The sequence below is a fragment of the Ambystoma mexicanum genome, chromosome 11 (genome assembly GCF_040938575.1).
Source record: "Ambystoma mexicanum isolate Mex_15411 chromosome 11, UKY_AmexF1_1, whole genome shotgun sequence".
Taxonomy (NCBI): domain Eukaryota; kingdom Metazoa; phylum Chordata; class Amphibia; order Caudata; family Ambystomatidae; genus Ambystoma; species Ambystoma mexicanum.
In genome coordinates this window covers 698,407,347-698,432,207 of record NC_090934.1, presented here as the reverse complement: position 1 = coordinate 698,432,207, position 24,861 = coordinate 698,407,347, and positions in this window count along the sequence as shown.

The following is a 24,861-nucleotide window of genomic DNA, read 5'->3' as shown; positions in this document are numbered from 1 at the left end:
CTCCTGTAGAACCCCAAAGGTTAACGCTCTCACCTTAGGTAAGTGAACGCCGTGCTCTCCATCTGCCTCGGGGCAGGGTGCTGTAACCAGTTTCTTCACTGGATAAGGGGAGCAGGCCTCTTGACTTCAGAGGACTGCTGTCCGTCGTTTACTGCACGAACGGTAAGTTTCGAGTAACTCTAATGTCTTTAAAGTCTTTAGTAATGATGTTTCTTGTTTTGCAGGGTTCCGGCGATGGCGGATGACGGGCTGAAGTGAGTTGAAGATGGAGCCCGTGTGATGAATAGAAGCGCCTGGAAGCACGTAAGTAAGCGCTTGTTTCCTGCTTCACGATGCGCTCTAACTGTCTTTTTATTTTGCAGGTACAAGTTTGGAGCGGCAGCAGGGTGCCGGAATACCCACTGGGTTAGATGTGGAAAGGAGTAATGGCACGTGAGTATTAAAGTTCCCCAATGTCTTTAAACGCACCTTGTTTTGTCTTTCAGATGCAGGATGCAGCGCCGAAGGCCTCCGGAGCGTGCGAAGAGTTGGTAAGCTTTTGTCTTTCAGATGCCGGAATGCAGTGTGAAGACCTCCGGAGCGCACAAAGAGTAGGTAAGCCTTTGTTTTTCAGATGCCGGAATGCACCGCGAGGCGTTGGTGACAGCCGATGGACCAGGTAAGTGAAGAGCTGTCACTGAAGACCGTAATGCTAACCTGTTCTTTCTTGTCTTTATAGGTGTTGCTGAAGACTGGATTCAGGATAGTAAGCCTTTTTCCTTAGGCCCAGGATCAGATGCAGAAGACACGATGAGCGTTCTGCTGCAGAGGATGCAGAATAACGCAAAGCAAGATTCATCCATCGGGTGTGGTTTAAATAGCCTCCTGTAGTGCTTAGATGTCTCCTTCCACAGCCACGCCTAGGTAAGAAAAGAGTTCCTGCTTTCCAGAAGAGTTCCAGTGTTCTGAATCTAGGGAGTGGCTCCTGCCCCACCCAACAGGAAAAGTAGTTCCAAACAGAAGAGGATCAGAGGCTCAACTGGCAGGCAAGTAAGCAGCATGGTCTGCTGCAGGTAAGTCCACCCAAGCATTATGAGCCCGGCGCTTCCAGCGCTGGGACTGGGCATATTTATGAGCCTGGTGCCACTGGCGCCAGGACTGGGTCCAAAAGGTCCCAATTGGGACTGGTTGGCACTCGGAACCTGGGTTATGGATCTGCTTCCAAGGGAGTTGGGAAAACCCTGACCATTTGGAAGCAGAGATCATGACAGTACCCCCCCTCAAGGCACCTCCCAAACCGGGCTCCTCCGGGGGTTTTGGCTTGTCAGGAAATGTTCGGTGAAATCTTTTGATTAGGCGAGGAGCGTGGACATATTCAGCAGGTTCCCAGGATCTCTCTTGGGGGCCGTAGCCTTTCCAGTCAATTAGGTAAAATAGTTTAGATTTGGAGATCTTGGAGTCCAGAATGCTTTTGACTTCAAACTCGAGTTCTCCATCAACTAGGATAGGTTTTGGAGATTTAGTTAGTCGGGTTTGAGGTTGCACGGGTTTTAATAGAGAGACGTGGAAGACCGGATGTATCTTCATGTGCGGGGGCAAGTCCAACTTGACCGCTACTGGGTTTACTATGGTAGTGATGGAATAGGGACCAAGGTATTTTGGGTTGAATGTGCGTGGCCCTTTTAGAGGTAGATATTTGGTGGATAACCAGACTTGATCCCCTACTTGATATTGAGGGGCTTCCTTCCGATGTTGATCTGCTCCTTTCTTGTATTGTTCTTTAGCCCTTTGAAGGTGAGAAACAGCTTCCTTAAAGGCTTGGGTGATTGTAGAATGCAGGTAGTCTACTGCTGGTGTTTCAAGATCTTGGAGGGGATCCAACTCCGAGGTTCGAGGGTGACTGCCGTACAAAAGAAAAAACAGGGTTTTCCCAGTTCCCGAATGGACAGAGTTATTGTAGGCATATTCGGCTATCCAAAGGATGTCTTTCCAAGTTTTTTCAGTTTGTTGCAGCATGCAGCGTAAATACTGTTCCAGAGTTTGATTGGTCCTCTCGGTTTGTCCGTCGGTCTGAGGGTGGTGACTGGTCGATAGTCTCACATCAATTTGAGCCGACCGACAGCAACTTCGCCAAAAATGAGAAATAAATTGACTACCTCGATCCGAAATTAGAACCGAAGGAAAACCATGCAGTCGGACGATGTTTTCGAGAAATTCTCGGGCCAGAGTTGCTGCTGTTGGCAAGCCTTTGAGCGGAATGAAATGCGCCATCTTGGAGAATAAGTCCACGATTACTAGAATCGTATTGTATCCGGAGCATGGAGGTAGATCGGTGATGAAGTCCATAGAAAGCGTATGCCAAGGGCGAGGTGGGATGTCAATAGGGCGTAAGAGGCCTGCTTGTCTTTCCTTTTGACTCTTGTTTTGGGCGCATACTCCACAGGACATTATAAAGTCTCTGATATCTTTTTTCCAAGACGGCCACCAGAAGTAGCGCTTGATCTTTTCTGAGGTCTTGGCCATACCGGGATGTCCTTCCATTAAAGAATCGTGATAACAAGCGATTACTTTTTTCTGTAAATCTGTGCTGGGTAGGTATAATCGTTCTTGGAAATACAATAAGTTGTCCTTTACTGCAAAGTCCTTTCCCTGCAGATGCCAATTCTGTATGTCTGCTGGAGTTACAAGTTGCCTGGCTTTATCCTTAACTTCCTCTATGGATTCTGTGGCGATTACACCCAGAATTCTTTGTTCGGGAATGATTGGTACAGGTTTAGGGTTGATCAAGTGTTCTTCCACTCCCATCCGAGAAAGGGCATCAGCTTTACCGTTCTTTGTACCAGGTCGATAGGTAATTATGAAGTCAAACTCGGCAAAGAATAATGCCCAACGGAGTTGTCTAGAGGATTGGGCTTTTGCGGTTTTCAAATATTGCAGGTTTCGGTGATCCGTAATCACAGTAACGGTGTGTCGGGCCCCCAGCAGATAATGCCGCCAAGCCTTAAAGGCAGACTTGATAGCCAGAAGTTCCTTGTCAGTAATCGTGTAATTGATTTCAGGAGGCAAGAATTTGCGGGACCAAAATGCCACGGGATGCAACTGATTGGTTACCGGGTCCTTTTGTGATAGAACTGCCCCCATGCCAAGGCTTGAAGCATCAGTTTCCACGATGTAGGGGAGTTCGGGGCGAGGGTGTTTTAAGATTGGTGCAGAGATAAATTTAGTCTTCAAATCCTGGAAAGCTTGTTCCGCCTCGGTAGACCATTCAAAACGTTTGTTTTTCTTTAACAAGGCAGTGATGGGCTGGACTATTCGAGAGAATTCGGGGATAAACCTGCGGTAAAAGTTAGCGAAGCCTAACATGCTTTGCACACCTTTTACGGAGGATGGTGATGGCCATTTGAGAACTGCATCGACCTTCTTTGAATCCATACGCACTCCGCCAGGTGATAATATGAATCCCAAGAATTCAGCTTCAGTCACGTTGAAAACACATTTTTCCAATTTAGCGAAAAGTTTGTGTTGACGCAATCTTTCGAGGACCATTTTCACGTGTTTCCGATGTTCAGATTCCGATGAAGAATAAACGAGGATGTCGTCAATGTAAACAACAACACACACATCTATGAGCTCTCTGAGGACATCGTTCATAAAATATTGAAAGGCGGCCGGGGCATTGCAAAGTCCGAAGGGCATGACCTGATATTCAAATAGCCCATACTTGGTGCGGAAGGCCGTCTTCCATTCATCGCCCTCTTTTACTCGTACCAAGTGGTAAGCTCCTCTAAGATCCAGCTTTGTATATATGCATGCTTTTCTGACTTGGTCCAGGAGTTCAGGGATCAAAGGTAACGGATATCTATTCTTAACGGTGATCTGGTTCAGGGAGCGATAATCTATACAAGTTCTAAGGTCTCCTTCCTTTTTTGGAACGAAGAACAAAGCTGAAGAAGCAGGGGACTTGGAAGGACGAATAAACCCATTTGCCAGGTATTGATCCAGGTATTGTCGAAGGTGAAGGTTCTCAGGCTCGGTGAGGGCATAAATTCTACTACAAGGAGGAGTAGATCCAGGTATCAGGTCTATCTGGCAGTCATAAGACCTATGAGGAGGTAGAGAGTTAGCCTGATCCTTCCGGAAAACATCTTGGTATTCTAGGTATTCGGGAGGTAACTGGGGAGTCTCTGAAGAAATTGCTGCCAGTGCAACACCAGGTGGAGGGTGACAAGTAGAGACACATTCTGGAAACTGGACCGTTCTTGCTCGCCAATCGATCAGAGGATTGTGTTTCTCTAACCAAGGTATTCCTAGAATAATCTGAAACTGAGGGGCCTTGATCACATCGAACACGTTCTTCTCATGGTGTCCATCTTGACTTACTAGCGTCACCTCTTGAGTGGTATGCGTTACTGGCCCGGAGGCTATCTCCGTACCATCCACCGTAGTAATGACGTCCTTTACAGCCTTGGGACAAAGAGTTAGATTCATCCTCAAAACCATCTCATGATCCACATAATTGCCGATGGCACCGCTGTCGACGTAAGCTTCAATTGCATGTAATCGATCCGGATTATCAGGGCTAATGAGGACCATAGGTATCACGAAATGCGAGGTTACAGAACTGGTTTTCACGCTCGGCAAGAGGACCTCTATTCTTGTCGGGCGAGGTCGTTTCCCTGCTCAGAGTTTGTAACTTTGGTAACTGCAGCTCCTACTGCCTTCTTGGCAGGTTTCACCGGACAGTCTCGAAGAAAGTGCCCTGAGTTTCCGCAATAGAGGCATAATTGCAACTGTTTTCTCCTTTCCCGCTCCTTTTGTGTTAGAGGACCTTTCAGACCCCCTATTTGCATGGGTTCCCCGGAGTCTACTCCTTTGGAAGGAGTTGGCGGTTTGGAAAATACTCGAGCATCAAACTTGGAACGATCGGCCTTCCTGTTCTGCAGTCTGTGATCTATTTGAACGACTAAGTCTATATAGTCCGAACAATCTTGTGGGGGATTCACTACTTGGGCTAACACATCTTTGAGCTCTCCACGTAGACCTCTATAAAACAGCGTAATCCTTTTGTCCTCAGGCCATTGAGTTTCCACTATCAGTCTGTTGAAAGACGCAATATAAGCCAAAAGGTCTTGATTACCTTTCTCGCAACGAAAGAAGCTCATTGTCCAAGGCCTGCCCCTGTGAATGTCTTGCGAACAGTTTTTCCATACTGAGCTGAAAAGCTTGAAAATCATGGAGGACCGGATCATCTTGATTTACTAGAGGGATCGACCAGTCTGCCGCATTGCCACTAAGGTACGAAAGCACGAAAGCTACTTTAGCTTGATCAGTTGGAAAGGCTGCTGGCCGGCATAAGAAATGCAACCGGCACTGATTGATAAATACTGCAAACCTCTTTGGGTCACCAGAAAATCGTTCCGGCGGAGCCAGAGGTACATTCCCAGGTAGGTTGATCTGCACTGGATTCATAGAGGATGTAGAAGGAAGATTTCCCCCAGATGCGGGTAACGGGGTCTGTCCGGCTTGTGACTGTAGCAATTGTCTAGCGAGATCATCTGTTCGCTCCTTGGAAATAATCAGTTCCCTTCTTAGAGCGTTCGTTTCCTGACGGGCTGCATGCACTTCTGCCCTTAGTTCCCCAAGTAACTGGGCTAGCTGGTCGGTATCCGAGGTTTCCATAGCGCCTGGACGGGAGTTTTGTGGTAGGCTTTGCGTTCTGTAACGCTCACCTGATTCCCGTAGAGGCGCCGGTCTTGACTGGGCGTATACCGTATCTTCAAAGGTGATGTGCAACACACGGCTGGCTCTTTGGGCTGGACCTCTGTGCACTGTATGTCTGACTTGAAGGGTAAGATGTCTGCAGATAGAAAATATGGGATTAAGGAACTGGGTTATTGAATGTCTCTCTCTTCTTCCCTTTCTCTTCTCCTGTAGAACCCCAAAGGTTAACGCTCTCACCTTAGGTAAGTGAACGCCGTGCTCTCCATCTGCCTCGGGGCAGGGTGCTGTAACCAGTTTCTTCACTGGATAAGGGGAGCAGGCCTCTTGACTTCAGAGGACTGCTGTCCGTCGTTTACTGCACGAACGGTAAGTTTCGAGTAACTCTAATGTCTTTAAAGTCTTTAGTAATGATGTTTCTTGTTTTGCAGGGTTCCGGCGATGGCGGATGACGGGCTGAAGTGAGTTGAAGATGGAGCCCGTGTGATGAATAGAAGCGCCTGGAAGCACGTAAGTAAGCGCTTGTTGCCTGCTTCACGATGCGCTCTAACTGTCTTTTTATTTTGCAGGTACAAGTTTGGAGCGGCAGCAGGGTGCCGGAATACCCACTGGGTTAGATGTGGAAAGGAGTAATGGCACGTGAGTATTAAAGTTCCCCAATGTCTTTAAACGCACCTTGTTTTGTCTTTCAGATGCAGGATGCAGCGCCGAAGGCCTCCGGAGCGTGCGAAGAGTTGGTAAGCTTTTGTCTTTCAGATGCCGGAATGCAGTGTGAAGACCTCCGGAGCGCACAAAGAGTAGGTAAGCCTTTGTCTTTCAGATGCTGGAATGCACCGCGAGGCGTTGGTGACAGCCGATGGACCAGGTAAGTGAAGAGCTGTCACTGAAGACCGTAATGCTAACCTGTTCTTTCTTGTCTTTATAGGTGTTGCTGAAGACTGGATTCAGGATAGTAAGCCTTTTTCCTTAGGCCCAGGATCAGATGCAGAAGACACGATGAGCGTTCTGCTGCAGAGGATGCAGAATAACGCAAAGCAAGATTCATCCATCGGGTGTGGTTTAAATAGCCTCCTGTAGTGCTTAGATGTCTCCTTCCACAGCCACGCCTAGGTAAGAAAAGAGTTCCTGCTTTCCAGAAGAGTTCCAGTGTTCTGAATCTAGGGAGTGGCTCCTGCCCCACCCAACAGGAAAAGTAGTTCCAAACAGAAGAGGATCAGAGGCTCAACTGGCAGGCAAGTAAGCAGCATGGTCTGCTGCAGGTAAGTCCACCCAAGCATTATGAGCCCGGCGCTTCCAGCGCTGGGACTGGGCATATTTATGAGCCTGGTGCCACTGGCGCCAGGACTGGGTCCAAAAGGTCCCAATTGGGACTGGTTGGCACTCGGAACCTGGGTTATGGATCTGCTTCCAAGGGAGTTGGGAAAACCCTGACCATTTGGAAGCAGAGATCATGACAGGTATAACCGTTCTTGGAAATATAATAGGTTGTCCTTCACCGTAAAGTCCTTTCCCTGCAGATGCCAATTCTGTATGTCTGCTGGAGTTACCAGTAGCCTGGCTTTATCCTTAACTTCCTCTATGGATTGTGTGGCGATTACACCTAGAATTCTTTGTTCGGGAATGATAGGTACAGGTTTTGGATTGATCAAATGTTCTTCCACTCCCATCCGAGAAAGGGCATCAGCTTTACCGTTTTTTGTACCAGGTCGATAGGTAATTATGAAGTCAAACTCGGCAAAGAATAGTGCCCAACAGAGTTGCCTAGAGGATTGAGCTTTTGCGGTTTTCAAATATTGCAGGTTTCGGTGATCTGTAATCACAGTAACGGTGTGTCGGGCCCCCAGAAGATAATGCCGCCAAGCCTTAAAGGCGGACTTGATAGCTAGAAGTTCCTTATCAGTAATAGTGTAATTGATTTCAGGAGGCGAGAATTTGCGGGACCAAAATGCCACGGGATGCAACTGATTGGTTACTGGGTCCTTTTGTGATAGAACTGCCCCCATGGCAAGGCTCGAAGCATCAGTTTCAACGATGTAGGGGAGTTCTGGGCGAGGATGTTTTAAGATCGGTGCAGAGATAAATCTAGTCTTCAAATTCTGGAAAGCTTGTTCCGCCTCGGTAGACCATTCAAAACGTTTGTTTTTCTTTAACAAGGCGGTGATGGGCTGGACGATTCGAGAGAATTCGGGGATAAACCTGCGGTAAAAGTTAGCGAAGCCTAACATGCTTTGAACACCTTTTACGGAGGATGGCGATGGCCATTTGAGAATTGCATCGACCGTCTTTGAATCCATACGCACTCCGCTAGGTGATAATATGAATCCCAAGAATTCAACTTCAGTCACGTTGAAAACACATTTTTCCAACTTAGCGAAAAGTTTGTGTTGACGCAATCTCTCGAGGACCATTTTCACGTGTTTCCGATGTTCAGTTTCCGATGAAGAATAAACGAGGATGTCGTCAATGTAAACAACAACACACACATCTATGAGCTCTCTGAGGACATCGTTCATAAAATATTGGAAGGCGGCCGGGGCATTGCAAAGTCCGAAGGGCATGACCTGATATTCAAATAGCCCATACTTGGTGCGGAAGGCCGTCTTCCATTCATCGCCCTCTTTTACTCGTACCAAGTGGTAGGCTCCTCTAAGATCCAGCTTTGTATATATGCATGCTTTTCTGACTTGGTCCAGGAGTTCAGGGATCAAAGGTAACGGATATCTATTCTTAACGGTGATCTGGTTCAGGGCGCGATAATCTATACAAGTTCTAAGGTCCCCTTCTTTTTTTGGAACGAAGAACAAAGCTGAGGAAGCAGGGGACTTGGAAGGACGAATAAACCCATTCGCTAGGTATTGATCCAGGTATTGTCGGAGGTGAAGATTCTCAGGCTCGGTGAGGGCATAAATTCTACTACAAGGAGGAGTAGATCCAGGTATCAGGTCTATCTGGCAGTCATAAGACCTATGAGGAGGTAGAGAGTTAGCCTGATCCTTCCGGAAAACATCTTGGAATTCTGGGTATTCAGGAGGTAACTGAGGAGCCTCCGAGGAAATTGCTGCCAGTGCAACACCAGGTCGAGGGTGACAAGTAGAGACACATTCTGGAAACTGAACCGTTCTTGCTCGCCAATCGATCTGAGGATTGTGCTTCTCTAACCAAGGAATTCCTAGAATAATCTGGAACTGGGGGGCCTTGATCACATCGAACACGATCTTCTCATGGTGTCCATCTTGACTTACTAGCGTCACTTCTTGGGTGGTATGCGTTACTGGTCCGGAGGCTATCTCCGTACCATCCACCGTAGTAATGACGTCCTTTACAGCCTTTGGACAAAGAGTCAGATTCATCCTCAAAACCATTTCATGATCCATATAATTGCCGAAGGCACCGCTGTCGACGTAAGCTTCAATCGCATGTAATCGATCCGGATGTTCAGGGCTAATGAGGACTATAGGTATCACGAAATGCGAGGTCACGGAACTGGTTTTAACGCTCGGCAAGAGGACCTCTATTCTTGTCGGGCGAGGTCGTTTCCCTGCTCAGAGTTTGTGACCCTGGTAACTGCAGCTCCTACTGCCTTCTTGGCTGGTTTCACCGGACAGTCTCGAAGAAAGTGCCCCGAGTTTCCGCAATAGAGGCATAATTGCAGCTGTTTTCTCCTTTCCCGCTCCTTTTGTGTTAGTGGTCCTTTCAGGCCCCCTATTTGCATGGGTTCCCCGGAGTCTACTCCTTTGGTAGGAGTTGGTGGTTTGGAAATAACTCGAGCATCAAACTTGGAACGATCGGCCTTCCTGTTCTGCAGTCTGTGGTCAATTTGAACGACTAAGTCAATATAGTCCGAACAGTCTTGCGGGGGATTCACTACTTGGGCTAACACATCTTTGAGCTCTCCACGTAGACCTCTATAAAACAGCGTAATCCTTTTGTCCTCAGGCCATCGAGTTTCCACTATCAGTCTGTTGAAAGACGCAATATAAGCCAAAAGGTCTTGATTACCCTGTCGCAATGAAAGGAGCTCATTGTCCAAGGCCTGCCCCTGTGAATGTCTTGCAAACAGTTTTTCCATACTGAGCTGAAAAGCTCGAAAATCATGGAGAACCGGATCATCTTGATTAACTAGAGGGATCGACCAGTCTGCCGCATTGCCACTAAGGTACGAAAGCACGAAAGCTACCTTAGCTTGATCAGTTGGAAAGGCTGCTGGCCGGCATAAGAAGTGCAACCGGCACTGATTAATAAATACTGCAAACCTCTTTGGGTCACCAGAAAATCGTTCGGGCGGAACCAGAGGTACATTCCCAGGTAGGTTGATCTGCACTGGGTTCGTAGAGGATGTTGAAGGAAGATTTGCCCCTGATGCGGGTAACGGAGTTTGTCCGGCTTGTGACTGTAGCAATTGTCTAGCGAGATCGTCTGTTCGCTCCTTGGAAATAATCAGTTCCCTTCTTAGAGCATTCGTTTCCTGACGGGCTGCATGCACTTCTGCTCTTAGTTCCCCAAGTAACTGGGCTAGCTGGTCGGTATCCGAGGTTTCCATAGCGCCTGGGTGGGAGTTTTGCGATAGGCTTTGCGTTCTGTAACGCTCACCTGATTCCCGCAGAGGCGCCGGTCTTGACTGGGTGAATGCCGTATCTTCAAAGGTGATGTGTAACACACGGTTGGCTCTTTGGGCTGGACCTCTGTGCACTGTATGTCTGACTCGAAGAGTAAGATGTCTGCAGATAAAAAATATGCGATTAATGAACTGGGGTTATTGGGTGCCTCTCTCCTCTTCCCTTTCTCTTCTCCTGTAGAACCCCAACGGTTAACACCCTCACCTTAGGTAAGTGAATGCCGAGCTCTCCATCTGCCTCGGGGCAGGGTGCCGTAACCAGTTTCTTCACTGGATAAGGGTGCAGGCCTCTTGACCTCAGAGGACTGCTGTCCGTCGTTAACTGCACGAACGGTAAGTTCTGGGCACTTCAAATGTCTTAAAAGTCTTTTGTAATGATATCTCTTGTTTTGCAGGGTTCCGGCGATGGCGGATGGCGGGCTGATGAGAGTTGAGGATCGAACCCGCGTGAGGAATAGAAGCGCCTGGAAGCACGTAAGTAAGCGCTTGTAGCCTGCTTCACGATGCGCACTAACTGTCCCTTTTATCTTGCAGATACAAGTTCGGAGCTTTAGAGAAGCTGAAGGGTGCTGGAATACCCACTGGATTCGGCGTGGGAAGGAGTAATGGCACGTGAGTAATAAAGTTGCCCAATGTCTTTAAACGCACCTTCTTTTGTCTTTCAGATGCGGGATGCAGCGCCGAAGGCCTCCGGAGCGTGCGAAGAGCTGGTAAGCTTTTGTCTTTCAGATGCCGGAATGCAGTGCGAAGACCTCCGGAGCATGCGAAGAGTAGGTAAGCCTTTGTCTTTCGGATGCCGGAATGCAGCGCGAGGCGTTGGTGACAGCCGATGGACCAGGTAAGAGATGCGCTGCCACTGAAGACCGTAGTGCTAACCTGTTCTTTCTTTGTCTTTACAGGTGCTGCTGAAGACTGGATTCCAGGATGCTAAGCCTTTGTTCCCTTAGGCCCAGGATCAGAAGCAGAAGACACGATGAGCGTTCTGCTGCAGAGAATGCAGAATAACGCAAAGCAAGATTCATCCATCGGGTGTGGTTTAAATAGCCTCCTGTAGTGCTTAGGTGTCTCCTTCCACAGCCACGCCTAAGAAAAGAGTTCCTGCTTTCCAGAAGAGTTCCAGTGTTCTGAACCTAGGGAGTGGCTCCTGCCCCACCCAACAGGAAAAGTAGTCCCAAACAGAAGAGGATCAGGGGTTCAACTGGCAGGTAAGTAAGCAGCATGGTCTGCTGCAGGTAAGTCCACCCAAGCATTATGAGCCCGGCGCTTCCAGCGCTGGGACTGGGCATCTTTATGAGCCTGGTGGCACTGGCGCCAGGACAGGGTCCAAAAGGTCCCAATTGGGACTGGCTGGCACTCGGAACCGGGGTTATGGGTCTGCTTCCAAGGGAGTCGGGCAAGTCCTGATCTTTTGGAAGCAGAGATCATGACATCTGCCCTCTGTACGGGGAAAGAATCTCCTGATAATGATGGACTGTGCTGAGAAGCAATGCAGCTCTGGTTCTGGGCAATTAAAGAAGGAGTCTCTCTATCGGCAGTTCACCAAGCCGGCGAGGAGAACACAGCGGTGGACACTCTGAGCAGGCAGAGCACAGTCTCCCATGATTAGGAACTAGCTCAAGAAGTCCTTCAGGAGATCTTCACCCTTTGTGGAACCCCTCAAGTGGATCTGTTCGCAACCAGTGGTAACCGGTGCAAACTGTTTTGCTCTAGGGAATTTCTTCCAAGAGGAGCTGTAGGGGACGTGTTTGTAGTGGACTCGGAATTTCCACTCCTGTAAACGTTTCCTCCAGTCCCTGTCATTCCTCATGTGATCAGGAGGTTGAGAAAGTTCGGAAAATCCATGATCCTAATTGGCCCGGATTGGGCCAGGAGGACGTGGTACCCAGACCTTCTGGACATGTCCATCTGCCCTCCAATACGTCTTCCACAAAGAGAGGACTTTCTCTTGCAAGAGAAGGGTCGGGTTCTCCACCCAGAGGTCAAGACACTCAGCCTTCACGCATGGTTTTTGAGAGGCTGCGGTACAAGGATTGGGACCTCCCAGGTGACGTAATGGAGCCAGAAGTCCAGCTACAAAATCCTTATACCGCTGCCGTTGATGAGGAATATGTGAGAGGACACAATCCATTCTAAGAACAAGTTACTTGCCCCTGGTAACATTCTTTTGACTGGATTTTTCTACCGCGTATTCCTCATCGCCCTCCCAGCCTACCCCACTGTAGAATTTCCGAGCTTTAGACCTTACGATCTTTTACGTTCTGATAATTTAAAGGCACATATCAAGGCCGGTAATTATCCATATGGTGGCATATGGTGGCAAAAAAACAGAACTGAAACCAACTGGCGGTGTGCGTGGTATATGTACTTGACAGGGACGCCGTCCGAGATGTAAACCTTCAAGGGACATTGAGTCGACTGTCTCGACGCACAGCGGACTCTACCAAGAGAAAATATTTTCAAAGCAGCTGAAGCTGTAAACGAAGATATCATACAATGAGAATACATGGGCGGAACATCCAGTCGAAAGAAAGTTACCAGAGGTAAGTAACTTGTTCTTCTTTGCTCTACCGTGATTTTATACTTTGTTTATTACATTTTTGAGAATTTATTTTGAATTTTTATATCTGAGAACAGCTCCTTTGAAAAGTTGAGGCAGCTCTCCTAATTTCATCCTGAACGTTACATCCAATGTCTTTTATTGACACTGAAATCTGGCCTTTTTTACTTACTTGAAAGTGGTGGCAGAATTTAATTAATTAACGTGATCAAATTCGGTGCCTTAATCAACCTCAGTGCTTTAAATCAAAGCAGTATTTCTAATGGATACATTCCTTTGATAGATTTGCTATCTTCTGACAACTTTCCAAGTGAATAAACACAAATAATCAGAGATTTGTGATAAGAAGATTAAATCATAAAGTGTTTGTTTTATCAGTAATTCTTCATAAAAGTAAATACAGCCTTGTCAATGTACACATGAAAGGCATCTTGTCGAGTTAAAATCTTAATTGTAAAACAACACATGGTAAAAAGAAAATGCCAAAAGGGTCATTAACATATAATGAATAAACAGTTTGTTATCAAGCACATGCATAATATTTTCGCAGACGCCATCTCTCAGCTGCACTCTGGGAAAACTCAGGGGACAAATGGGTTCCGATTGAAATATGAAAGAAATTAGGTCACACAACCGTCATACCCCACCTTCATTCATTCTGTCGAAGTAGGCAGACTAACACACTCCCTCCAGACCTACAGCAAGTCACCATAGTAGTCATCCATATGAAAGGCGAAGCCCCCAATCTCTGCTCCTCCTACAGACCCATTTCCCTTATTACTGGGGAAACTAAGATACTGGCCAAGGTACTCGCCAATCGCTTATTAAAAGTCATCTCTTCAATGGTCCATCTTGATCAATGCGAATTCCTGCCTGCCAGGTCTACTCACGTGAATATTCGTCGACTCCACTTGGCCATTGACCAGACCCCTACACTTCAAGAACCATTAGCACTTCTTTCTATTGACTTTGAAGAAGGCGTTTGACTCGGTCCTGTAGGGATACTTGTGGGAAATCCTGATGAGAATGGGCTTTGGGGAAAACGTTCTCTGTTGTCCTTGGCTACTGTATGCAGTACCTATGGTAGAGGTTAGGATAAATGGGCCCAACTTCCAAATCTTTCCCCCTGGAGCGGGGGACTAGGCAGGTTTGTCCTCTCTCCCCCTTTTTGTTTACCTTGGCCATAGAGCCACTGGCAATAGTACTGAGGTCTGATCAGACGTGGTCAAGGTTTAGCTGGGAAACGGGACACGAAGATAAAGTCTCATTATACGCAGATGACCTAATGATGTTTCTGCGAGACTTGATACATTCCTGCCATATCGTAACTCAACGACTGCAAGAATATGTGATGCTTAGCGGACTGAGGATGAACTGGCACAAGTCTGTTCTATTCCTGATACAGGGGAAAGACCAGGCAATTCCCTCAGACTACCCCTAACACCTATTACAGGATAGATTACAAATACCTGGGAATACAGACAGGAGTGCATTATTTATGTTTTCTCTCTTGTAATCTGCATGCTATTGTAAGATGTGAAGCATTGGAAATCCCCCCGTTAATATTGCTGGGGAAGGCTGTTTTTTTATTCAAAATGTGGGTGATACCTACACAGAGGCCTAGCCAGGATCGTCTAACAAGTGGGTCCTGAAGCTGATGTAGTTGGTCCCACCGCAGTGACACTAACATTTGTAAATGCCCACACAGCATTGCTGAGTGGGCATTTACAGATTTCGGGTGGGCTTTGCCCGCTCAGGCCGTACTCTGTCTACACCTCTGTATCTAGATACACATACATTCTTCAAAACGCCCCCCATATAGTCCCTAAATCAGAATTTGACAAGGTGAACATGGCTCTCAGAGACCTTTTATGGGGTGGGGGAGGGTTCCCAACCTCGAATTGCCTTGACCACGCTGCATCGTTAGGTGTGGGAAGGGGGAATAGCACTACCCACCATATAACATTATTACTGGGTGAGCCAATTGGTGACGGCCAATGATTAGGTTCATGGGGACCCCCGATTGCCTCATATTAAAGCTGAATTGGCATGGATGATGGGGGTTACGCTGACCCAGGTCTTATATGGGGGGAGGTCAGACTGCTTTTCCCAGCATAACACAACATATAGTAAAGTTGTGGAGGGATGTGACCAAGAGTTTGGGATGGGGAGACAAACTGATGCTGGCACAGCCACTGTGGCTAAACACATCCCTACCTGAGATTAGAAAGATAGACGGATTTAGGGCGCGCTGTTGAGCAGCCGATCGTAATGGCCGCCAGAGTGTGAGGCTCAGGCCCCATCCACAATCCTGGTGTGGATAGATCCTCTTGCGTGCCTAAAAAAGCAATTTGGAGCAGAAATTCAGAGAGGGGACAGGACCGTAAGCCTGTGGTCCAACTGAGAGCCCTCTCCGTAGCACGATGCTGAAGAAATCCACTCCGAAAGAAAGGTGTGGTGCGAGCTAACTATGAAGCAGGAAACGGCCCGACGGGAGGAGGAGCCGCCTCCCGTTGTGACATGTGGCAGGCACCAAGAGTGACCTGAACTGAGGTATTCCCAGCACCGGAGACCTGCAAAAGAAACATCTGAAGCAGCACGGCAGAGTGGGCTGCGTAAGCTAGTGCCCTTCACGGTTTTTGTAAATCCTTTGTTTTTGTAAAACCTTTGGGAAGAATGGAGTTCCCCGAGGCGCGGCCTTACTGGAGCCAGACGAGGCAGTGCACAGCAGAGTTTCGCCACGTAATGCAGCGAACTAACAGAGAGCGGTGTGCTGAAGCGACGGCCCCCGCAGATGGCCCCCGCAGAGTGAACAGATCCGGTCAGTGCGCCCCCCCACCCCGATCCCACCGTGGGAAGTAGCTGCAAAGAGATATGGTGCATAATAAATAAGTGCCCCCCATCCCGGGAAGGCGTGCTGAAAGGGCCATGGGGGTGCCCCACAACATATAAACGTGAACTATCCTACCAGGGTGCATACGGATCCAGTGAAGACTCTGCGTGACAGCGCCCTCTTCAACCCGGGCCATCGTCATTCAATCGAAACGGGAAACACAGAGCGTATTATGCCTGCAGGGGTGGCACACACGTGCGCGAAGGGGCTCCAGCTGACCACACCATACACGCTGGTCTGCAGTATGTGCGACTATTAGAGACATCAGCCTTAGAGGACACAGCACTGCCCCGACGCCCCACGCAGCTAACATGTGAGGAGCTATATGTAAAAAACAGTGATCTGGTGGGTCAACGCTGGTGGGGGGAACAACCAGCACAGCAGGAATAAAATTAGTGGTGGGCTGACCGCGTCAACCGGTTGCAGACCCAGAAAACCGGTGAGGGACACGGGGGACGCGACCCAAAGCCTGTAGGAAAGGGTGCATTGAAGTATAGCAGCAACATTGTCTGCGCTGGTACAGAGAGGACTGCAACTAACTAGATCCCAGCTAATCCTGAAGAGAAGGAACAAGCCAGTGAAAATCCCATCGTATCCCCTCTGGAAAGGTGGGAAAAAAACCTGACACAGGCAACATGGCCGAATAAAGGTTACAGATAGTGTATGAGGTCAGGACAGGATCTCATTGTAGGGACGTCCCAGAAGAGGAATACATTCCATCCAGACAACGCCCACCTCTGAAGAGCTGCACGCCAGATAACTGTGACATTGCCACTAGCTACCACAGACACTGAAACATTATACAATAGTATAAAGTATACAGGCAACAGCCCTATACGGAGTGCGGAAGGAGCGCTCCGCAACGATTGAAGAATCATAGTGAGGAAGAGAGTAGGGCGATAGATTTGATCACTGGAGAACACTTACCCGACTACACAGCTGTGCATACAAATCTGAAAGCTACTGGGGACGGCGAACACAGATTCAGCGACAGAAGCCGGGGATAGAGCTGCATTTCAGGTCAGGATATCTGCATTCCAATAAAATGACGAAGGGTGCCAATAAGAAGGGTCCCATGGATTCGTCCACCGGTACCTGATCCTCGCCCCCAGAAACACCTACCCCGCCAGGCACAAGTCAAGAGGAAACCGGAGAGGGCAACACACGCAAAGATCACCTGCTGAATACCATGCAAACCGGATTAATGTCAATTAATGTAAAGCTTGATGACATTGTTTCCACACTGGGTTCCTTGAAAGCGAAACTTGAGAAAGAGAGTGGTCGTATCAATGAGATGGAAACAAGGGTCAGCACCACAGAAGACACTATCGAACGGCATGATCATGACATAGCAACTATTAAAACAGAACTTAGCAGGATGAAGAATAAAGACGATGATTTAGAGTCAAGATCTAGACGCAACACCATCCGAGTGTGGAGCCATTTCTGGAGAACCTGCTTAAAACACTATTCGATCCCACTAAACATTCCTCGGAATTCCTGGTGGAAAGAGCGCATCGGACTCTTTCTCCTCCGCCGCGCCCTGATGTGCCTCGCCAAACAATAATTGAGAAACTGTTGCATTACAGAGATCGAGACACAATCCTAAAACTTGCCAGGGAATTGGGGACACTTCGCTTTGAATCATGCGACATACACATCTGCCCGGACTTCGCTGCTGGAGTGCAGGCGCAAAGAAAAAAACACATGATCTGGTGAAACATCTCCTCAGAGCACGTTGAATACCATACTCTCTGATCTTTCCTGCTAAACTGAGGATTCAGCACAGGGGAAGAGCTCATTTCTCCAGCATTGGATCTTTCATAGATTCAGATGCTTGAATATTCCCCATCGTCAGACTGGTAATCCTCAGTGATAAAAATAATGATTACATTTTTTTTAATATACACACATTGCTACATAGCAATACATGTACATAGCCCATTATGGCCTGTGAGCCATTCCATTGTGTAGTCCCTCCACCTCACTTTGGTCCTTTATGACCCCAACCAATGAGGTGGCAGGGTTTAAGCTCCGACCCAGGCAGCCATCTTCATATTTTTCACCGCAGTCTAATTGACACAGGGAATCCTCAAGCTCTCTGAGCTTTTTTCGAATTTTACTTATATTTGCACAGTAGTGTATATTTGTATATACTCTACCACATTCCCCTGGCTAGGGGCTATCACCACTGGTTTTTGGGGCATCAAAAAACTTTGTTTTGACTCAGAATTTGTTGAGTGAACTTTCTCTTCAGATGTCTGACCATCAGACTACCAAGAAGCCTTCCCTCTTCAGGGATTGCACGAGGTACAAGAGAAAGGTGGTTTACATGAAAGATCCCCATGATCATTGAATATACTGTCTTTATCCTCATGACATCCAAAAATCTCACATTTGCAAGTCTTTTTCAACTAAAACCATAGAAGACTTCTCCTACATTTGGAAGCTAAGGAACTTTCTTCTGATGAGGAATCTGCGAAGACAGCCCTTGTTCACTCCAGCAAGTTGGCTGAAAAGCAAACTTCTAAAAGAAGGGCTTCTTCAGTGGAAAGGAGCTCCTCTCCTACTCCCAAGAGCAAGAGGTAGCTAGAAATTATACCTTTCCTTCCTCCCCTGGATTCTACAAGCCATAAGATGAAGCATTCTACGGCAAAAACTACCTCCAAAGGTAAGGAGGAGTTTGCAAAAAAACAGCGGGTGGGGGGGCAGTCATCCACAGGGAGGCCATCTACGAGCGGCAATAAAGGTATAGGCCCGTCGTCCACTAAGCCGCTGACGGCATCCTCATCGAGGACCACCACGCAAACCGCATCGTCCACGACTAAGTACTCATCAGCAAGTATATCGTCCACAAAACAATCGTAGATGAAGGAGGCTCATCACTCGCCCACGAAGCACTCGTCCACGAGACATTCGTTCACGAAACACTCGTCGATGGAGAAGTTACCGTCCACAAAATCTTTTTCCATGCACTTGTCGACGGATAAACGCAAGCCACCGTCCACGAAATCCTCATCCACGGATCTGCCCTCGACGTCGTCGACGAAAACTTCGACCACGGCTCCGTCGACGGCACCACGAGTTCCGTTACCGATGGAAGAAGTAGGGCCCAAAACACCCCTCGCTGACGCCACTGTTACATCAAGCAATGAAGACGGTCTCCCTGAGTCTTTAGAAGCGCTGCCTCAGTTTGTGGACACTCTTGAACCACAGGGAATGCAATTGTCTCCCATAGGAGAAATGCCAGAGCTGCCTGACGTCATCCTGCAAGAGGAATTTTCAGACACTGAGTTTGTTGAGGAACAACACTGTTTTACACCTAAGGAACACAGTCCTCCTTGGGAACCTACTGCAGAGATGCCTGCTGATCCTTATGATCCTGTGCTAATGTTATCAATGAAAAGGATCATTGAAGAGTTCAACAGACGAAAAAATGAAAAAAGCAAGGCAACTGTACCGAGAGAGTCTAACCCTCCGCAGAGGAATTTTTCACCTCCACAAAGAGCGCCAAGACATTCGCCTTCCAGGAGTAGGCCACAGAAATGGGTGCGTTCACCCGAACCACCACGCAGGTCTAGGAGCTGGACACTCAGTGCTTCACCGACAAGGGTCCCTTCTCCGGCATTGTCGCACAGGACAAGGTCTCCAGCTAGAGATCCCACAACTGTACCATCCTCTGTTTCAGTCTCAGACTGGCAAGAATATCCTTTCATAGAGTTTTCTGAGCCGGAAGAAGGCGAGATCACGCAAGAACCGGACACTAGTGAATGGGACGATTACATTGTCGAAAAGCCCAGAAAGAAAGATTCTCCGGGCGGCTCTTCAGCGCCGGATGATCTAGTCTCTTGTCATACTATCATCGGCAATGCTGCAGAATTGTTCCAGTTACAAGTCACATCGGAGGAGAAGAAGTCGGTGCTCTATGAGCACAGGGACAAGCATAGGAGAACTGTTACTACCATTCCTCTCCTCGACATCATTTGGGAGTCCGGTTCCAAGATATTAGCCACACCCTTATCCACTCCTGCTCTAGTTTCCAGGCCAGAGAAAAAGTACAAGGCTCCGGAGTCTGCTCCTCTTTGTCTTCGAGGTCATACAAAACCAGACTCGGTTATCACAGTAGCAGCTAGGAAAAAGTTGACCAATCCAGCATCACCTCTATCAGCCCCACCGGACAAGGACGGTCGCAAACTAGAGGCTATGGGCAGGAAAGTGTCCGCATCAGCATCGCTTACCATCAGAGCGGGCAATGCGCTGACCATGACGGCGAGATTCGACCGCAAGCTTTGGCTCTGTATGTCCAAGCTGGCTAAACAGCTACCTGTAGAACTCCAGGAGTAAGCCAGGTCGATTATCGCCGATGGGGAAGCAGCTTCGGATCACATGATTGACGCTGCAGTCGATGTGGCGGAGTCAGGTATTCGGCAGATGGCCCACGGCACAGTGCTGAGAAGACAGGCCCGGATGAAGGCTACCAATTTCAGACCTAAGGTCCAAGCGCAGATTTTAGATATGCCCTTCGATGGTCAAGAACTCTTTGGGAAAAAGATTGATGACCACCTCAAAGTAATCAAAACGGACACAGACACGGCACGTTCCATCAGTTCCTTGACAGACGAGGATCGCCGGTCATTTCATCCATTTCGAGATTCATCCTCGAAGTACAGAGATTTTAACCGCCCTTCCTATGGCCAGAAGTCGCAAGGAAGTTCATACCACGACTTCAAATACCAATCTTCATATTAGTACGCCCAGAGAGGAAGGCGGGGCGCTGCTCAAGGGAAGTCGCAGAGCAAGCAAAACTGACAGTCTAGCTCCTTCCCCTCAACGTCACACCCCGGTGGGGGGAAGGGTGAGCCAGTTCTACCAACGCTGGCAGTCAATAACATAAGACAAATGGGTGTTACAGGTGGTGCGCGAGGGACACACCTTGGAATTTCTAGACCAGCCCCCTTCCTAACCCCTGACTCCACACAAGGTACATATGTTAAAGCAAGTTATGTCCGAAATCCAGAAACTGCTGCACCAAGCAGCGATAGAGCCAGTACCTTACTCTCTAAAGGGGAAGGGTTTCCACTCCCGTTTCTTCCTTGTCAAAAAGAAGAATGGTCAACAGCGACCCATCTTGGACCTGAGAGTGTTAAACAAATATATCAAGCGCATCAAATTCAAGATGATAACTCTGCAAGGAGTGCTCCCTTGGCTGAACACGCATTATTTCTTGGCCACTCTAGACTTGGAGGACGCATACTTCCACGTACCGATCCATCCAGCACACAGAAAATTACTCAGGTTGACTGTGGACGATCTTCATTTTCAGTTTCAAGAGCTTCTGTTCGGTCTGGAATCAGCACCAAGGGTGTTTACAAAATGCCTAGCACCAGTGGCTGCAAAACTCAGGAGGACAGGAACAGAAGTCTTTCCATATCTGGACGACTGGTTGATAAGAGCGAGTTCCGCCTCAAGCGCGCGCTTGGCAGTTTCAAAGACAACAAATCTCCTAAGAGAGTTAGGTTTCGCCATAAACAAAGCGATGTCCTGTCCAGTTCCCAGCAAGACAGTTTCTTTTCTGGGAGCCAATCTCGACACCAACATTCCCAGAGTGAGACCGTCGGCAGAAGGAGCATCAGCTATTCTCCACTTGGCTTCTTGTTTCTTAGGGAGAGAAACGACATTGGTGCGCTCTTACAAGTCCCTCCTGGGCATGATGTGCTTATGTATATTCCTCATACCAAATTGCAGGCTTCGCATGAGGCCTGTTCAGGAGGCACTGGACCACCAATGGAAACAAGCTATCGGTTCGTGGGAGGACATCGTCCAGATTCCTATGACTCTGCACAAGGCTCTTCGATGGTGAAGCACTCCGCAGAACCTCTTACAGGGAATGCCGTTTCAGGCACCAACGTCGACCCTTCTCTTGAGGCGGACGCGTCTCTCTCGGGCTGGGGAGCTCATCTTGCGGACCTCCAAACCAAGGGCTCCTGGTCACCCCAGGAGTCACAACTCCACATCAATCAAACACTTGTGTATAGGCACGTTATAAATGCCATATCATATCATATATCATATCAACGTGTTGGAACTCAGGGCCATTCGGTGGGAACTGAAAGCTTTCCTTCCGGTAGAAGCGGGGCAGGTACTCACTGTACAGACAGACAACACAACCTCCATGCATTACACAAACAAGCAAGGAGGCACGAGGTCAGAGATCTTGTCTCAAGAAGCTCAACTACTATGGGCATGGACCTTGCATCACGGAGTCCAAATCAAGGCGGACCATCTTCCGGGAATGGACAGTGTCCTAGCGGACAATCTGAGCAGGGACTACACTTCTTCTCACGAGTGGGAGCTGGACGAGAAGGAAGCCCAACGGATTTTCGCCTTATGGGGCCATCCGCATCCCGCTCTTTTTGCCAACAGAGCCAACAAGAAATGCAAAATGTTCGTTGCCTCCAGGTACCCAGAGAGTCAGTCAGTAGGAGACACGTTCTCAGTGGATTGGACAGGGAAATTCATATATGCCTTTCCCCCCTTACCCCTCAACTCCAGGATACTACGCAGACTGAGAGAGCAGAAGTGTTGTATGATCCTAATTGCACCAGACTGGGCACGGCAGGTCTGGTACTCGACCCTTCAGAACCTGTCCCGATGGCCCCCGATTCGCCTCAAGGCGTATCAGTATCTATTGACGCAACAGAACCGCAAGGTCCTCCATCACGATCCATCGAGCCTGTCTCTCAAGGCCTGGTTCCTGAGCAGCGCAAACTGATGAATCTCGATCTGCCTGTGGAATGCTGGGATATAATCAGGGCCTCAAGGGCGCCTTGTACACGCATCACTTACACTAAGAAATTGACTCGTTTTTCCAAGTGGTGTGAGACACATGCTGTTGATCCTCTCATCGCTTCGGTTGAGCAAGTACTTCCCAACTGATTGCACTTAGCCAAAGCAGGTCTTTTGCTGTCTTCAATCAAGGTCCACCTGTCAGCCATTACGGCATACACAACAGCCCGGAAATGCAGTCCTTAGTCTCCCTTCCGGCCGTTAAGGTCTTCCTTAAAGGACTTCTACGTACATACCTGCCTACGCCCACATCGGTTCCAGCCTGGAGCTTGAACACGGTACTAACAGCTCTCATGGAGTCTCCTTACAAGCCCATCCACAGGTGCGACATGAAGTTCTTGTCATGTAAAACGGCTTTCTTAATAGCCATTACTGCGGCCAGGAATATCAGTGAGTTACAAGCCTTATCTTCTGAACCTCCCTTCACCTTGTTCCATAAGGACCATGTCATTTTAAGACCACACCCTAAGTTCCTTCCGAAGGTGGTATCGGAAATGACGATCGCAGAATGCATTGTCTTACCAACTTTCTTCCAGAATCGTTCTTCGGAAGCAGAATGAACATTGCATTCTCTGTCTATAGAAAAAGTTTTAAAGTTTTATTTGCAAAGGACTAGAGAGTTCCGTTCTTCAAATAGGCTGTTCCTCGCCTTCTCTGGCCATACAAAGGGCCAGCATATTTCCAAACAAGGACTGACGCTCTAGGTCTCCTCTTGCATCTCCCACTGCCATCAGATGAAAGACGACCCCCTTTCTAAACCACCGTCAGCGCACTCCACCAGAGGGAGAGCGGCGTCAACAGCATTCCACGCAGGGGTGGCCCTGAAGGACATATGCTGAGCCGCCACGTGGAGCACTCTGCGCACATTCGCTAAACACTATTGCCTGGCTGAAGATACCAACAAAGAAACTGCAGTTGGACAGGCAGTGCTCCGCCATCTCTTTGCATAAGTTAGGACCAGCCTTCTTTTCCCACCTTTCCCGGAGTATGTAACCGTTGTGTTGCTGCATGGTAAAGGTTTGATCAGAAATATGTTTTTTCTGTATTCGCATATATGGATATGATGGTGGCATGTTTTGTTTAACTGCTTGGTATTCTATTCAAGCATCTGAATCCATGAAAAATCCAATGCTGGAGAAGTCTTAGTTACTTAACTGTAGCTGTATTTCTCCAGCATTGGTGTCTTTCATAGATTCACATGCGCCCACCCGCCTCCCCTGAGAGGCTGCTCCTATGCTCAGCATCCATCATACTGTAGTCTCTACAGTTCAAAATCTGAAGATGGCTGCCTGGGGCGGAGCTTAAGCCCTGCCACCTCATTGGTTGGGGTCATGAAGGACCAAAGTGAGGTGGAGGGACTACACAATAGAATGGCTCATAGGCCATAATGGGCTATGTACATGCATTGCTATGTAGCAATGTGTGTATATTAAAATAAATAGTAATAATTATTTTTATCACCGAGGATTCCCAGTCTGACGACGGGGAATATTCAATCATGTGAATCTATGAAAGATACCAATGCTGGAGAAATACAGCTACAAGTAAGTAACTAAGACTTATTTGACAATCTGGCTGAGGTGCTCAGCTATGTGGAGGTTTCAATACCTGCCCCCTCACCTCGCCAGAATAGAGAACCGAATGACCAACCAGGAGACGGAGGGGACCAAGTTGAAGAGAATAACTGAACTGGTGCTACGATTTATACAACTATCCACTAGTGTGACACGGAAACCATGCATGCAAGACTGAAAATATAGAAGTCAAGATGGGGCATGTTGAAGCTGAGCCTGGAGGACATGGCAGTCAACAGAGTGCCCGGGGGAGCTTCCAAGTTTTTTGGGACATTGCATCATCAAGTTGCGGCGGATGGTGAGGGTGGTGGGAGAGGGGCTCTACAAGTTATAACAAAACCGAGGAAGTTCGTAAGTGGAGCCCAGTTGGACTCAAAGGTTGTGGGTAAATAAAGTGGAGGGAAAAAGTTGCAAGTGGCTGAAGGGATGGATCAGACAAATCACGAAATATAAAATGTACATCATCACGGTTGAAGTACAGAGACGTACAATAGACTGCCAATGACTAACAGCCTGAAATTGATATCATGAAATGTGCGCGGGTGGAATAACCCAATAAAATTCAGGAAGGTATGGGCTTACCTTGAAAGACACTCACACAACATAGTAATGTTGTAGGAGACTCATGCGTTGGATGCAATGCCCAAACAAATTGCTCCAAGATGGGGTAAACACAGGT